Source organism: Xyrauchen texanus, chromosome 22 (assembly GCF_025860055.1).
Source record: "Xyrauchen texanus isolate HMW12.3.18 chromosome 22, RBS_HiC_50CHRs, whole genome shotgun sequence".
In the NCBI taxonomy this organism is placed as follows: Eukaryota; Metazoa; Chordata; class Actinopteri; order Cypriniformes; family Catostomidae; genus Xyrauchen; species Xyrauchen texanus.
Window position 1 is genome coordinate 24,128,265 of NC_068297.1, and position 16,204 is coordinate 24,144,468.

Consider the following 16,204-nt stretch of genomic DNA (forward strand, 5'->3'; position numbering starts at 1 on the left):
CTAGGTGTAATTACTATTGCTATTTGTGTTTAGGCTATAATGTGGCTTAAGTGCTATTATTGTATATTGTTTCACCATCAGCAGCTTTTATTAATATAATATAACAACTATATACTCCTGTTCTCTCTTCAGATGCACTTTTGAAATATTTGAATCCCACCCCTGCAAATCCTGGGCCACCTGCAGACACCTTCTCTACATCAGCACAACCCAGCGATGCAGTATCAAGTGCACCTGTCCCCTCTAGCTTAGCATAGCACAGCCCCAGCACAACATCATGCATCTACAAAAAGGCTGCACCAATAGACCCTGCTGACTGGCCATCTGTTTCAAATGATAAGGTAAGAACAGAATTAGTTCTCAGAGGACCATATCAAATAAAAAACAGTTTCACGTTTCCAAAACAAAAAGATGGGAGAAGGTGTCATGACTATTTTAACAGAGTCTTAGTCAATAGAGAAAAAATCAAAAGAAGCTGGCTAATGTACTCAAAAAAGAATGATGGTTTGTACACAATGATCAGTGGTGGAATTGGCTGCGATGCAAGCGGCCCCAGATAAATTCTTGCCTAGGGCACCAAACTGGTCAGGGCTGGCCCTGCTTGGAAGATATGTGTTTGTTTGGCTAACCAGTGATATGTATAGGTTGTGTGTTTTCAAGGTTCTCTCTTTTTTTACAACAGTCGCATCTATGTACGGATTTAAATGTGGTTGTCTTATGGCTGCCCTCCCTCAGTTTCCCCGTCTTCAGATCAGCATCCTATTAATGTGTGTGTGTACTGGATTTGGCTTTTACGTGTGTGTGTGTGTGTATATGTGTGTACTGTATGTGGCCGTATTCATGGCTGTAGCCTCGTCATGAAGGTATGTGAGATCGTCGTTATGTGGACATAAGATGTGCATGGTAAACATTTTGGTTGTATTTGTTATTGTGCTCTAAAAAAAAAAATAATTCTTCCCAACCTCTGTCACCAGCTCAGAAATGATCTAACACTGAAGAGAGTGGTATGAGCAGCCTCTCCAAGCATACGTGCTGGGAGCCGGTGAGACTATGGGGTTGTAAATTGTAATTTTTTTGGTTTATGTGTATTTATTTTTGATTGTTTTGAAGTCCTCATTGTTTTGCCTTTATACAGTTTGTTTCATTTTGAGTATGGTTTATTGTTTTTTATTTTTATTTTGTTTGATTTATTTCATTAAAACCCTGTTGCCAGCTCCACAATACTTGCCAACTTGAGACGTGAGCATTCTCTGTAAACATGTATATATGGAGCAGGTGAGAGTGATTGAGTTTTATTTAGTTATTTTTTTGGGTTTATTGAATGATAAGATTTCTTCTTGTGTTGGATTTGTGTGTGTGAGTATTAGCAGGGTGCCATATTGTTAGTTTTATAGCTTATTTTTAGCTTACATTTGTTCACCACCCATACTGTCTTGTGTTTGTAATTTTGTCTTTTTTGATCGTTTACATTGAGTAACAGTTTTGAACATTGTTTGTTTTTTGTTTTAATAAATATCTTTGTTTTTGTCTTTTGTTTTAGGAGTTGAAGGCCCAGGGCAGCTGGGCTAGCCATTTCTCCTTTCCAGTGGTGGTACTTCTGTCACAGAATGCTGTGTAATCAGGACTGATTTCACCTGTGTGCTTATGTGTGCGTGAGCAGGATTTGTACACTTGGTGGTGAGGAATTGCATTTTTATATAGGAGATTGCTGAGTTTGAAGCTAGCCCACCTGTCACTAGTAAGCCTCACCTTTTGAAATGTCTATTTTGGCTTTCTTTTGTGTGGGAATGTGTGAGGGTTATGTGGGGGGGTCATACATCCATTTTAAGTGATTCTAAGTGATTGTTTGTGATACTGCTGTGTTAGATAAAGAACTATTTGTAATTTTGTATCTGTGTCTCTGTGCTCTATTTGTCTAAACCTTTTCTGGATGATTGGGATAATATTTCCCCTGTTGGTGTAGTCAGCTTTATGTATATTTCTCAGATGTGTACACCGCCACACCTATTTCTTCCATTATAATTATTGTAGATTTTTTTTAGACTACAATGAACTATATCGTCTAGGTTACGTATGTAACCTCCGTTCCCTGATGGAGGGAACGAGACGTTGTGTCAGAGAAGCGACACTAGGGGTCTCTCTTTAGCGCCGATATTCACCTCTGGACTATGAAAAAAGGCCAATGAGAGTTGGCAACCAGTATTTGCATGTCCCGCCCCCGGACATATGGGTATTTAAGTGGCGCAAATACGGGAGTTCATTCAGGATTTTTCTGAGGAGCTGGAAATGGTCCGGCCACAACAGTGGCTCGGCTCAGCAACGTGGCAGGGGAGACACAACGTCTCATTCCCTCCATCAGGGAACGGAGGTTACATACGTAACCTAGACGTTCCCCTTCTGTCGCTCTCTCCACGTTGTGTCAGAGAAGCGACACTAGGGGTCCACTTATAAAAGTGCCATGCGCTGAGCCGTGTATGTGAACTGCTGATACAGGAGCGAGCAGGTATTCTTACGTGCAGGACGACCAACTGTATCAGGCTGCACGTACCCTTCCCCAATGCCCCATTTAAGCCATCAGGATTCCTTATCGTTACCCTGGAGGGGAACAAGGTGCTGGCCGCCAACCTGGGAAAGGGCCAAGCCTGGCCGGGCCTCTTTTCTCTCTATGTTTCTCGCATAGAGCAACTAAGGCCGGGGCCCTTACATGCATTGAGGGAAGGGGGTCTTAGCCCTTATTCAGGGCAGAGAAGACCCTGCGGAGGCCACGCCTACCCGAGAGGGGAGGCAAGTTTAAGTGGCAAAACCATCAGAGGCCTGCTTAGGGCCTATGTGGAAAAGTTGGTGCGGTGGTGGATCCAGCCTCATAGAGGGGGGAACATACAGCACGGCAGCCGAGGCAGCCATGACTGCCTAAGGGAAACACGGGAGTCAGCTCGCCAGAGGGGACAGAACCGTGGTGTTACACACAGGGGGAGTCCGAAGGAGGCCTTACCTGTGGAGCACTTATACAAGTACAGGGCAGCTTGCGGTACCCGCAGTGGTTTGGGTCAGCGAGTTCCTCCACTGAACTGCGACCCACGAGGGCTAGGGAGGAATCGACCAGTGTCCCAAACCTGAGATCTCCTGGGAATGAAGGCGCACTGTTTCCCCTGGTTAGGGGGAAGGGCGCTAGTTGCAAGCGATTCACCCGGTCAGATCGTGGGCGTGCCACCAAGTTCTACGGGCTCGGTACCTGAGAAAACACGGGACGATACTGACTCAACTCGGAGATTGTAGAATCTCGCAAAAGTGTTAGGTGTTGCCCAGCCCGCTGCTCTACAAATGTCTGCTAGGGCAGTGCCCCTAGCCAGTGCCCATGAGGACACAACACTCCTGGTGGAGTGAGCTCGGACCCGCAAGGGGGGGGCACGGCCTGGGTGTGATAAGCCAGGGAAATGGCGTCGACAACCCAGTGGGCGAGTCTCTGCTTGGAGACAGCTTTCCCTTTCTGCTGTCCCCCAAAGCAGACGAAGAGCTGCTCAGAGCGTCTGGTGCTCTGTGTGCGGTCCAGATAAATACGTAAAGCACGTCCTGGACACAGCAGTGAAGGGGCTGGGTCTGCCTCCTCCCGGGGCAGTGCTTGCAGGTTCACCACCTGATCCCTGAAGGGGGTGGTAGGAACCTTGGGCACATAGCCCGGTCGCGGTCTTAGGATCATGAGAGTATCTGCCAGACCGAACTCCAGGCAAGCGTCGCTAACAGAGAACGCATGCAGGTCCCCGACCCTCTTAATGGAAGCGAGCGCGATCAGCAGGGCAGTCTTGAGAGAGGGCCCTGAGTCCAGCTGAGTCAAGCGGCTCGAAGGGGGGTCTCTGGAGTCCCGTAAGGATGACCGAGATATCCCAGGAGGGGAACAGGTTAGGCCGGGAGGGAGTTATCCTCATGGCACCTTTTAGGAACCTGACGATTGTCGTGCTTACCAAGAGACTTGCCGTCTATCGTGTCATGGTGGGCCGCGATAGCGGCGTCATACACCTTGAGGGTGGAGGGGGACAGCCTCCTCTCCAGCCTCTCCTGAAGAAACATGAGCACTGACCTAACTGCGCACTTCTGCGGGTCTTCGGCTCGGGAAGAACAACAGTCCACGAACAGACGCCACTTTAGAGCGTAGAGATGCCTGGTAGAGGGGGCTCTGGCTTGATTGATTGTATCTATGACGGTCGGTGGTAGGCGGCTAGATCTTCTGCATCCCGTCCAAGGGCCAGGCGTGGAGGTTCCAGAGGTCTGGGGGCGGGTGCCAGAGCGTGCCCGTCCCTGAGAAAGAAGGTCCTTCCTCAGGGGAATTCGCCAGGGAGGGGCTGTCGTGAGGAGCGTGAGGTCCGAAAACCAAGTCCGGGTAGGCCAGTAAGGGGCTACCAGAATGACTTGCTCCTCGTCCTCCCTGACCTTTCATAGCACCTGTGCAAGAAGGCTCACTGGGGGGAATGCGTACTTGCGCAGCCCCGCAGGCCAGCTGTGTGCCAACACATCTGCCCCGAGGGGAGCCTCTGTCCGGGCATACCAGAGCTGGCAGTGGGAGGTTTCTTGGGAGGCAAACAGGTCTACCTGAGCCTTTCCGAACCGGTCCCAAATCACCTGGACTGACTGGGGGTGGAGCCTCCACTCTCCGCCAGTGGAGGCTCAACGCGAGGCATTTCAGCACTGACTGAGCACGCTCGTTGGAGAGACGAGAGCTGTCATTGGGACTGAGTCTAACTCCAGACCGAGAAAAGAGATGCTCTGGACCGGGGAGAGCTTACTCTTTTCCCAGTTGACCTGAAACTCCAAATGGCTGAGGTGGCTGAGCACCTGGTCTCTGTGTGCGCATAGTAACTCTCGGGAGTGGGCCAGTATGAGCCAGTCGTCGAGGTAATTGAGTATGCGAATGCCGGCTTCTCGGAGCGGGGCAAGAGCTGCCTCTGCGACTTTCGTGAAGACGCGAGGGGACAGAGACAGGCCGAAGGGGAGGACTTTGTACTGATACGCCTGGCCGTCGAGCTGAACCTTAGGAAGGGGCAATGTTGAGGGCGAATTGAGGCGTGGAAGTACTGCGTCCTTCAGGTCTACCGCTGCGAACCAATCTAGATGCCGGACGCCAGATAGAATTTGTTTCTGGGTGAGCATTTTGAACGGGAGTTTGGACAAGGTCCGATTGAAAACTCGCAGGTCCAAGATCGGTCGTAAGCCGCCGCCTTTCTTGGGTACAATGAAGTAAGGGCTGTAGAAACCCTTCTTCGTTTCGGTTGGAGGGACAGGCTCTATCGCGTCCTTTAATAGAAGGGAGGCGATTTCTTCGCGCAGGGAGTGGGCATGTTGGCCGTGTACTGCAGAAAAATGTACGCCCACGAAGGGGGGCGGAGACCTGGCAAACTGAATTGCGTAACCGTGTCGAATGGTCCGGTGCAGCCAGCGTGACGTGTTGGGCAGTGAAAGCCACGCCTCTAAACTCCGTGCTAGGGGCACCAAGGGGACGGGTTTTTTGGAAGTACCCGGCGGGGCTTCGCAGCGGTGCGGAACAGGTAACGCGGCGTCGGGAGGCAACGTGGCGTCCCGAGGCTCTGGCGCTGAGAATAAACTCAAAGCACTTACCTTGCTCCGTGCACCCGGCGGGGGGCGGGTTCGTGACTGAGGAGGAGGTCTGATGTTGCCGTCCTCTGGACTCGTCTGAACCGGCCGGCCGGGGAACAGTCGTGGGGCTGGAGGCGGGGACACCGCGTCCATGGAGCCGGGACTGTTGAGGCCTGAAAGCAGAGTGCCGTGAGAACGGCATTTGCGGGCCAAGTGACCCTGGAGACAACAAGGAAATAGCTCTATAGAGTGTAAAGGATTTAACAAAAAATTCTCCTTCCGGCCCTCCACCGGGGAACGGAGTGGTCTTACCAGCTCCGGAGCTAACGTCTCGGTCTCTGGGTCTGTCATCTCAGGAGTGCCTGGGAGCCTTCTGGGTTCTCAAGGGGGACCGTGAGACGATGGGCGTCCAACTTCTGCGGGGAGCTCAACGCTGGGGCTGAGAGCTGGGCCCACTCACTTGTTAGTTGAGGCGGAGCACCACTTTCTTTCTTTCTTGAAAGCCGCAGGAGGACGCCCTCGGCGAGCAGACAGGGCATGGCCCCTGGCGCAGGTTTCGTGGCAGGGCAGGATGCTTTTTTGCTTGAAAATAGCCTTGGTCTGTTTCTTCACCACTGAGGACTGCTGGGTGAAGTCGTCAAGTGGTGTCGCCGAATGGACGGAGCTGGGAGACGGGGGCGTTTGAGAAAGCCTGCTTTGTCTGTCTCCCGTACTGCCTGTCCATCGTTGCGTTTCTGGACCACGGAGTGGCCATCGCCTGTTTGAGTGCAGTTCCTGCAGCACGTCAAGAACAGGACTACCCAAGTGCAGATTTGAAGTGCTCTGGCCCGGTGGACTTGCAGGAGGGGGCCATGGTGTGCAGGGGGGAGCGGTCTGGGACCGCTCTACCACCGAGGGTAGCGAGAGCGGAGGAGCGAGGAAGCTGGGCTTGCTCAGCTCGTCATGCACATCCGGGAAGGAATCCGGGGCGTGGCTGTGAGCGGCGCACATGCCCGCGGAACCAATTAAGCCCGGGGAAGCATAGCGGACCTTCTTGCGTCAGGCTCAGACTGGGCGGAGACCCGAAGGTGGCGGCCCAGGTGAGTTATCCGCATTCGGCGCCGCTGTTACGCTCTCCGATGCAATGGTGATGTCATCATCCAATGCCGGGAGCTCGAGGGACCGGTGGTAGGCTGTTAAGCGGACCGCACTAATCCCGAGCTCGGGGGAAGCAGGCAAGCGTGCCGGGGAGGCGGGAGGTTTTCGAGGGGATTTACCAGGCGAAAGCATCCCGTTATTCTCCCCAGATCGTTCTCCATCGCCCGCGGTGCCTGCCTCAATCCCGTAGGAAGGAGGCGAGGCGGGCGGCTGAAATGGCTCTCTCTCACTACAAGAGAAAGCAGAGATCGCAACGCTGCCGCGGTTATGTTCTCACTCTGAAAACATAACCCATTGGAGAGCATGCTCATCCCGAGCTCGGACGGAAACAAGCAAGCGTGCCGGGGAGGCGGGGGGTTTCGAGGGGGTTCACCCGGCGAAACGGAGCCTGTCACTGTCCCCAGATCGTTTTCATCGCCCGCGGTGCCTGCCTCAATCCCGTAGGAAGGAGGCGAGGCACGGGGGGTGGCTGAAGCGGCTTTTTCTCATTACAAGAAAAAGCCTACGACCGCAATGCTGTCATGGCTATGTTCCCGTACTGAAAACATAGACCATTCATAAAAACGCTGCCTGCGTGTGATCGCAACCCAGGAAAGCAAGGCAGTTTTTATGGCCGTCAGAGGTGGGGAGAATCAACGCATCCAGAAACTACACAGAGGCGGAAAATCGTCTTTAAAAAGACGCGTCCTGAGAAGGACGTTCAACGCCACTGTGTTTTGCTCTTTTAGAGCGAAATTCACTCTTTTAGAATAACTCTTTCGAGTTGTCTGTGCTGTCGAGCGCCCAGGGGCAAGAATGCACAGCCGTGCACGAATGAGAAAGCCGCTGTTGTGCGCCGTCAGATCCAACAGCATGCAGAGCGTCAGAGGATTAAACAGGAACTTGGTGTGTAACTGCATGCCCAACCATCGGCTCCGAAGAAATTTTCTGAATGAACTCCCGTATTTGCGCCGCTTAAATACCCATATGTCCGGGGGCGGGACATGCAAATACTGGTTGCCAACCCTCATTGGCCTTTTTTCATAGTCCAGAGGTGAATATCGGCACTCAAGAGAGACCCCTAGTGTTGCTTCTCTGACACAACGTGGAGAGAGCGTCAGAAGGGGAACTATTTCTATGTGGATGCAGCCAGCAATGATGAGCAGCCAAAACAAATAGTGCAATGCTTACATAATAGAGTGTACAGACATGCAGTATTACACATGAAGAGGCTTAAAGGCAGAACCATGCACATCTACACACTCAGAAATGTATTGCTGCTATGACTCGTTTGGTGTAAGACCAGACTATGCCAACTGATGTTGAAAACAATGTTTTCCTAAAGTCACGCTTGAGGAAAATATCCCCAAGCAAAACTTTCTCCATGGGCCAGCAAAGTTCGTTCTAGTGGTTTTGTCCTTCATGATGCTCACTTTAAACAAAGTTATTGACATTTCTTACATTCATCCTGCTGTTCCAATGGAGAACATTTGTTCTGTTCTGACCATATTCAGTGAGTGCTGTAGTGATGCACCACTGAGATTGTACTCTAATCACATTTCTCCCTTGGGCACCTCTTCTGATACAAACTCAAAATAGACCCCCCCTCCCCTCACATGTAGCCTACTGTATATATTGCATCTTAAACCATAAATCTTCCTGTTGTCATCTGGGTCCCAATTAGCCAACTGAAGCAAACATTGCATTTCTTCTGTCACTGAGGCCTGAGGGGCTTTTTTTCAAAATTGTAGCTTTTCTCTTTGAAAGAGTTTTCAAAGTTTGAAAGGTGGTTTTTAGACAAGAAAGTTGGTAACCCTTCACAAGGTTCTATTCGTTAACATTAGTTATTGCATTAGTTTCATGAAGTAACAATGAGCAATGATATTTAACAGCATTTATTAATCTTGGTTAATAATGTTAATTTAAATATACTAGTCTATACTGTAAATAATATACAGTGTGTTTACTAGTATATACAGTATACTATTGTTCATTGTTAGTTCATAATGCATTAACTTATGTAAACACAACTTAATGTTAAAAATGTATTAGTATATGTTAAAACTAACATTAACCAAGATTACTAAGTGCTGTAAAAGTACTGTATTGTTCATTGATGTTCATGTTAACTAATGTAATGAATACAATGTTATTGTAAAGTGTTACTAAAAGTCTTTAGCACTGTCCATGTCATTAAATATTTGAAAATTGATTTACTGTTTAAACTGTCATGGACTGAGCATTAATATAACAATTCTCTTCCATTCACTGGAGGACCAGCTTTACCAGAAACAGCATAAGAAGACATGCCACTTATCAAAAAATGAATAGGAAAGGACGAACTGACTTTCACTTACAAGAGCCTCATTGGATATGTTTGAAATATCATACAACTATATTACTTGTATTATTTTTGCACTATGCAGAGGGCCTATGTTGATGTGTACAGTACAGTATGTTCTGTAAAGAATACCTGGACAAACACATTTGCCAAAAAAGTACAACCAACCAGACAGCTCAGAATACTATACTCCACAATGCAATGCACTTATTTCGATTGAACCAGAAGTAATATCGGTTGCAATCTCGTTGATTCATTATTTTACTGGACTGCCAAGAGGTAAGACATTTTTACACAAAATTGGATCAGAATGGCAAAATATTTAATATTTGCATTTATTTCCAAGATGATGACTGGACGGCACTCACTGAACTAAATATGCAATGTGATAGTTACATCAGGGGTCAGCAATCAACGGAACACGTGTGTCAGCATTGGCACGTGGAAGGAAATAAAGTTTTAGGATTATGCAGGTGCGATTCACTGAAAAGGGCTAAATAATTGATCGGCTTGTGATGTAAATCTCGTCACACTCTCATTTCACTGATGAAAACACACTGCATGATCATGTGGAAGGATTGCATCAAGATGTAGATTGGAATGCAGGTCAGGTGCGAAAAACTGTATAGAAATAAAATAGCCTGCTACTCTCTCGCCATTGCCATTGCCATTGACAAGGAAAAAAAAAAAAATGCCACTCCATGTCAAAAGGGTACTAATGTTCTGAAAGATTATTGCAGCATAATGCATTCTGTTTAACCTACTATTTTGAAAATAAAAAATATAGAAATATGAGGTAGCATACAGTGTATACTGTGCAGAATGCCTGGCCGAATTAAACCTGATATTAGCTAAAGAAGTACAATTTTATAAATTATAAAAAAATGAAAAAATAATAAATACATTTTAAAAACATGATAACTTGACATGTTATTTAAATATACGCTTGGTAAACAGTTTTGGATATTTCAGTTCGATGGGATTGAAGCAGATGGGAGAGTTACTTGCATGACCATAAACAGGATTTTATCTTAACTAAAGCCAGATTCTGATCTGTGATATTGATCTCAACAGTCTGCTGCTCTTGTCTGTATGTTAGATCCCTCCAGGCCATGTACTAGGCTCAATGTGATCATTCTTTCATGATCAACTGCTTTGGTCTGATGATTGCTGAGGAGTTACAGAAGGGATCAATAGGAGGCTGTAAATCCTACAGCCATTGTGATGACTATTGATTTAAAATTCAGAGCCTGTGCTATCTGCACCATGGCACTACCACATCACAGACATACTCCCTCATATGTGCCATTGATGTACCCTCGGGTGAGGTCTCACAGCTATATTGCTTGCTCTCTCTGTCACTTACAGGATCACATTAGTCTGTTCTATAAAATTGCTTTGGTACTGAAACCCCCCATTAGAGCTGATGGACTAAAGAGTCTCCTGGATAATTACTCTTAAAATGAGCCAAATGGGATGTGAGTGCAATTTGCTTTTTAACAGTTACCACCTGCATTTTTTCAGTTTATAGTTCAAAGATCTTAAGTTACTCTTCAAATGAACATGTGGTTGCTTATTATTGTTTGTGTATATTAAGCTAGGACAGGAGAAAGTGTTTTATAGGGATAGTTCACCCAAAAATGAAAATTCTCTCATAATTTACTCATCCCAGATGTGAATGACTTTCTTTCTTCTGCTGAACACAAAGATTTTTTGAAGAATATCTCAGCTCTGTAGGTCCATACAAGGTAAGTGAATGGTTACCAAAACTCCAATGGTTTAATCAATGTCTACTGAATTGATCCAGTCTGTTTTGGGTGAGAATAGACCAAAATGTAATTCCTTATTCACTATAAATCTTGATAGCAGACTCCTTGGCGATCATGATTTCAAGCTTGATTAGAAATAGGGTATAACGGGGCTAAAGGCACACCTTGCTTTTTCTCTGGTCACCAAGTGTTTTAAGATTCAAGAAATAAATTTGTTGTTACTGAATATTGATGGAGCAACATCATTTGTGTTAAACTAAATAACAACAGAAGCTTGTTTTGAATACCATTATATAAAATGTTGTTGTTGGGGTGTCAACGCCAGCATCAAGCACAGATTTGACCTTCACAAGACAAGCATTGCAGATAGCGTCAGGGAGAGGCGATTTTACGAGTTTGACTGGCAAGAAAGTGGGAGGTGTGCCCTGTGCACAGTAAACATTAAAAGCGTATTTTGACTTGAGAGAAAAAAAGGTTTGAATGCCACAAAGAGCAACACAGCGCCAGGGCAACTGCTGTGAGTCATGTAGAAGCCCCTTAAGTCTCCCCTCAAGGATCAGTAAAGCATATCTACCTACACACTCACATGTCTATAAATCTACTGCTCCAAAACAGACACCCGTTGAGTATTCATTCTTTGCAGGTCTCATTTCTCAATGCCTACTTGACCTGATAAAGTCAGTTCTTTCCCTTTTTTCCAAAAATGTTCTCTCTGTCTAAAACACTTTTTGTGTCAGGGTTTTAATATTGCACCTCATGCCTTTAGGTTCTGAGAGGTTTGAATATAGCCACTCCAGTAAGGTAATATGAGGTAGATGAGGGGCTTTTATTGTATTATTGGATAATCTCAAAATAAATATTGTAAATTTTAAATGGTAAAGTTCAGCTAATTGTCTCATTGTCCCCATCATGTCATTTCAAACTTGTAAGACTTTCTTCTTCCAAAGAGACCCGCTTTTATCTCATCAGCCCACAGATCATTCTCCCAAAAGTTTGAGGATCATCAAGGTGTTTTGGCAAAATTCAGAGGAGCCTCGATGCTCTTCTGGGTTAGCAGTGATTTTCGCCTCACCACTCTTCCATAGATGGCATTTTTGGCCAGTGTCTTTCTGATAGTGGAGTCATGAACAGTGACATATTTTGATGCGAGAGAGGCCTGCAGTTCCTTGGATGTTGTCCTTGGCTTTTTTGTGACTTCCTGGATGAGTTGTCGCTTGTGTTCTTAGAGGTATTTTGGAAGGTCGGTCACTTCTGGTAGGTTCACTACTGTTCCAAGTTTTCTCCATTTGTAGATAATGGCTTCCTTTGTGGTTCTTTGGAGTCCCAGAGCCTTTGAAATAGCTTTGTAACCCTTCCCAGACTGATGTAATTCAATCACCTCTTTCCTCAACATGTCTGGAATTTCTTTCGACATTGGCATAGTGTGCTGCTGGGTGATGCCAATAATCTCATACTACCGAAAAAGTTCTATTTAGGTGCTGATTTGATTGAACAGGGCTGGCAGTAATCAGGTCTGGGTGTGTCTAGTCCAGCTGAACCCCATTATGAATATCTTAGCTCAATAGGTCCTTAAAATGCAAGTGGATGATGATCTGACTATTGAAGCTCCAAAAAGAACAGATAGTCAGTGTAAACATCATCCATATGAATACAGCAGCTAAATTAATGTTTTCTTAAGCAACACAATAATGTTTGGTGTGAAAAAGATCAATATTTAAGTACTTTTTAACTATAAATCATCACTTCCCGTCAGCAGCGGTATTCATTTAAGATGTGAGAACTGATGCACATGCAACATGGAAGCGCAGCTCTGTTTACATCTTAGCAGGAGGAATGCTCTATAGAAGCTTTTTTGGTTTTGGTTTATATCTGTATTTATATCTTTTTTTTTTTTACTCAAAATAGTGCGTTTGTGTGCATATCCAGGATGTCTCAACCGAGAGGAGAATGTAAGATTACTTCCATAACATGGCAGTATGATTACATCACACGGGAGACCGCATGAACTCATCGCTTTTGTAAAGCTTACCGGAAGCGATGATTTATAGTTAACATAATTAATATTTAAATAGTTATCTTTTTCGCAGCAAAAGCGATCGAGTCACTTTAGAAGACATTAACTTACGGATGCGTCATATGGATGACGTTTATGCTGACAGTCTGTTATTTTTAGAGCTTCAAAAGTTGAATTCCAATCCACTTGCATTTTAAGAACCTACTGATATCCTCTTAAACATATGTTTCTATTTTCTTCAAATGTATTCAGCAGAAGAAAGAAAGACATACACACCTGGGATATCATGAGGGTGAGTAAACGATGAGAGAATTTTCCTTTTTGGGTGAACTAATCCTTTAAAGCGTACAATACGGTTTGCTAAGAACAAACCTGACATTTAAGTCATTTTTCAATTCATCTTGATGCTCGTTGTGTCTTCATTAACACCTTGTGAGAAGCTTGTTCACAGTGGCTTTTGCATTAGCAATGAAAGTAAGTCATTCAGTGTTAGAATGACATGGACATTTTGACAAATTCTTAATTTTTGGGTGAATATTTCCTTTAATATTTTACTATGAACACCAAGTAACAGTGGTGCTTTGCCTGAAAAATGCTGAAGACCCCTGGTTAGACTATACACACTACAATATCAGAACATGCAGATATTTGTTTTCACATTTCTTACCTACATTCTTCCATTTGATGGAAACAGTTTTCTATAAAATACAGAGAAAATCCAGCAATTCCCAATAAAGCATTAACTACAAATATTTCAGGCTACCTGTTTTGGCATTTGATGAACTCATAAAAAAAATGTCTACCCTCAAATGCTCTCTTATCTGCATCTGTATTCTATGATTTATGAGAGGTTTAAACTCTCTGCCTCTGGTAAACTCTTCAATTTCTTGCTGTCACTATATCTGGCACTGACAGGTAGACTTCTTTTGTGCTTTTACACCTTTGAAAGAGGATGGAAGTATCCCTGTGTACCCCACACCCTGATTCCAGCTGCATTAATTAATCTGACACATCTCTCTGCTTGTATACACCAACCGGATCTTCAAGGATGCTTAAAGACATGCCCCCCTTGACCCTTTGCCCTCCCCCTTGGGATAAAAGGCAGACAAAAAGTGAACAATTAAAAAAGATACATACCAACATAATTCTTGTAAAACACTCTCTAGTTCTACAGAGTTCTGCACTGTGGGTACTTAGCCGGGCCACGTTGTCCATCAGGGTCCTCAAGGGTAAAGCAGTCTGCTCTGCCTCCATGAAGGATGGCTCCACTCCTTCCTTTTTCACTCTTTACAGCCGAGTACTTTCCAGAGCCATTGTGCCAACGCCTTCTCTAATGGCCTCCTGTCTAAGTCAAGAGCAGTGGTGTGTGCAATGGTGCTTTGCTGACCCTGTCGCCATCCATTAGACACTGTGTCTTTGAAAACACTGACTGGCTGTCTGTTCCATGCAGGGGGGAGCTCTCATTTGTGGTACTGTGTTCATTCCCAGATGGAAGCTGGCATTTAGTAATAAGTGTAAGTGGTAATGTTGGGACTGGCTTGGATGTCTACAACTGGAAGAAAAACTTTGGAGCTCCACAGAGAGGCCTAATAAAACTGGATAAAGCTTATAAATATGCTATATAAATGTAGTTTGTTATGCAATGCAAATGCAAAACAATAAATGCCTTACAAGTCACATTTTGGCCAAATTCTAAGGTATCATCATATGTATCCTTCCCAGGCTTCTTTGGTGAACAAAGGAACAGAAATTTTGATCATAAATATTATTTGTGCAATGCGGAGATGTTTCTGATAAAAGTTTAGTATCATAGAAAACTATTGACTATTTTACCCAAAATGTGTGTGCATTAATGCTCATTAGAGTACATTTCTCTCAGGTTACCTATATTGAAATCGAGTCTCGTTTGAGGAGAGCATTTTGAATGACCCGTTGAATTGCTACTTATGATGAGTGTTCGGTCTGTTATGAGATTGCATTTAAGGTAGGATGCTGCCATCGAAGACAGTTGCCTGTGTAAGAAGGAGACAGCGAGGCAGCTCACTAAGTTTCGAAACAGACCCAATGTTGCTAAAATGTCCAGTAAAAAAAAGAAAATAATAATACATTGAGAATTGATATGACTATTTTGTTGATTTTACTCATCACTTACCAGCTAAACATAAAAAGGCACTTACAATGTTCTTACTTAATTTTGGCATTACAAACAACATCAAAGTGTGATAACAGCTTGAGAATCATCTTCACAAATAAAAGTCTCAAAAATGCATTGATGTACCATTTTTGAAGCCGAGCACTAAATTGTACAACACTGCATTTATATGTGGATTACTGCTCCATCTTCAATGTAATTATGACTGGTGGCTAATATCAGGTCTGTGAGTGCAATTCCAACCCCAACCCCCTCCATTCAAAATATTTTTTTTAGGACTAATCAAATATAGATCAGCTGCAGGCTGCTTTAGAATTAAAAATTACAAATATTTAAAAAGAAAGAGGGATCAACAAATAATTAACAATTTACTGTCTTTGCTTTATTAATAGGTACAGTAATCATGTAATCTATAGGAAAGCAAAATACAAAATGTTTGTAATCTTATTACGTAATATAGATTACATGTAATACGATACTACCCAACACTGGTTATGCGCTATAGTACGTGTTTTGATATCATAATATAACATTGTGTGAGGAACAGGGTACGAAGTGTTTATGAACTGCAAATGATTTTTGTCAAAGTGAATAAAAGTCTCTGTTGTTATAATGCCGCTAGTGTTTATTTCAACAAGCATGTGAACATCTTTAAGCGAAAATGTAGGAACTGTATATTAATGTGATTATATGTGACCACCGTGCTACTTGGGTTGGCAAATCTGCAAAACATCTGCTATAAAAGCACCATGCTGCTTTTATGTGTGCAGTGTGAATACTGCAACTTGTTAATATGGGTGCTGAATGTATATGCATTACTTAGATACTGCACATACAAGATCAAAGTGCTCCAGGCAGGGGTGGCCCATGGCATAGGCGACATAGGCAGTTGCCTATGGCACAATGATAAGGAGGCACCGCACAAGAGGATTCTTATTTCTTTGTTAGAATTGCACCCTCTCATGATGACTATGTGCCCCTCTATCATTTGTTAAGTTAAATGTGCTACTAACATTTTTTCAGTATGGAAAACGTTAACTGTATTGAGACATCAAGTATACTACAAGTATGACTGATGAATTGGGGCAGGGAATACAATCGGCAAAGCTACATTTTTATGCTGACGATACAATTATTTATTCCACTGCATCCTCTGTGTCTCAGGCTATTGAAATTCTTAAGGATTCTTTTTATACTTTTCAGCTTACTTTGTTGAAACTAAAATT